We start from the raw sequence: 1,781 nt of genomic DNA on the forward strand, positions 1-1,781 counted from the left end.
TGGCAGACGCTAGGCGAGAGGCGTTGTGCGTGACGGAGAAGTTTACTGCTAAAATCCCGAGGGCGTAAGGGAGGAGGGCAGTCGTAAAGTTTTAACTATCGCCTCGAAAAGAGGCACATGTTTGCATTCCTGGTAGACAATGAAATCCCAGCGGCGTAGCACACCTTTACTGAAGTCAAAGCAAAATGGCGCCGCCGACCATCACTTTATCAATGGTCTGCGCCACTTTCTTTGGCTCCACTACGGAGGTGCTACAGTACTTGGTGCGAGGATTTCGGATTAACTGGGGCGTCCGATACCGCTTCGCCAACCAACAACGAGTTACCTTTCAACCTAACCTAGACCTCGGACTACGTTACAGATGACTACGTCACTACATCTAAGATTTCGTATTCACATTCGTTTTTATGTCCATTACTGTTAGTGATACCACCTGCCATTTGTGAGTGGTTATTGAACGTTCACATCGAACATAGGCAGTGGTCACATTAATGTGACTGGACCGTTTTAATATCAGTGCAGCTGGAACTTTCATAAATTGTGAACTTTAACGTGAAGCCCAAGGAGTGGGATGAATATTTTTATCAGGGCTATACTAACTATTTATCCCTGCGCTTTCTCAGGGGGTTACCTTACTACCCTTTAGCGGACGCTGCACCTGGTCCAGATCTTAGGCTTTTTCTACATCTAGATTAGAGTCGGTGGTTCCTAAGTTTCTGACGGTTGTCAGGGTTCTACTAATTCTAATAATTTATCGCCGGTTGTATAATGGATCTTTCTTTCTATTTATGCATAGTAAGACAGTGGAATAGTTATGAAGATGGCATCTGTTCTTTCGGACATGTCCGAAAGAACAGATGCCATCTTCATAACTATTCCAGTCTTACTATGCATAAATAGAAAGAAAGATCCATTATACAACCGGCGATAAATTATTAGAATTAGTAGAACCCTGACAACCGTCAGATACTTAGGAACCACCGACTGGAGCGACCTAAAGTGTGCCTAAAGTGCGAGGATTTCGGATTAACTGGGGCGTCCGATACCGCTTCGCCAACCAACAACGAGTTACCTTTCAACCTAACCTAGACCTCGGACTACTAACCTTTCGGACATGTCCAAAAGAACAGATGCCATCTTCATATCGTTAAAGATAACCGGCTGATGACCTCCTTCAGTGCGGATGCACACGAATTGCCTAAACTCTTACGGGACTCGGTGGATTGTCTGCCGCGTGTAAAGGGTGTAATGGCAGGGGCACTACGAATGTGCACTATAAGTTGAGAAAATGGGTCTCACGGGGAGCGTGTAGGCGATAAATCCCTGCAGTCGCACTATCCTGTTTGCCCTCGGTGGCTCAGATGGATAGAGCGTCTGCCATGTAAGCAGGAGATCCCGGGTTCGAGTTCCGGTCGGGGCACACATTTTCAGCTGTCCCCGTTGATGTATATCAATGCCCGTCAGCAGCTAATGGTATTGATTTAGTTGTCATTTCACTTGAATAATTGTCCTGCTCTCAGTTTTGGAGGGTTTCATTTAACTAATTGTAAGATGAAGTTTTCAGGTCCTTAAACTACGGAAACTAAGACAGCAACGCGGAAATGGAAAATACCAAAACCACATTTTTTTCGATGATGGTCCTGCCTGTACTGCAAACAGTCGGCGATAATGAATGGGGAAAGTTAATACAGCCATATTAAAAGTAAGATTGAAAATCAGCCATAATTAGATTTTTTTAAATGCACAGTGAGAACGCTGAAAAAGAAAACTGTACAAAGTAG

The 1,781-nt window shown here is 44.4% G+C and overlaps 1 non-coding gene across 1 annotated transcript; it reads left to right on the forward strand.

Annotated features, from left to right (window-relative positions):
* Positions 1–1,345: 1,345 nt before the first annotated feature.
* Trnat-ugu (transfer RNA threonine (anticodon UGU)) lies at positions 1,346–1,420 on the forward strand. Its single transcript has one exon. It is a non-coding gene; the product is annotated as a tRNA-Thr (tRNA).
* The last annotated feature ends 361 nt before the right edge of the window (positions 1,421–1,781 follow it).

This window comes from Schistocerca cancellata, chromosome 8 (genome assembly GCF_023864275.1).
Source record: "Schistocerca cancellata isolate TAMUIC-IGC-003103 chromosome 8, iqSchCanc2.1, whole genome shotgun sequence".
NCBI classification, from domain to species: Eukaryota; Metazoa; Arthropoda; class Insecta; order Orthoptera; family Acrididae; genus Schistocerca; species Schistocerca cancellata.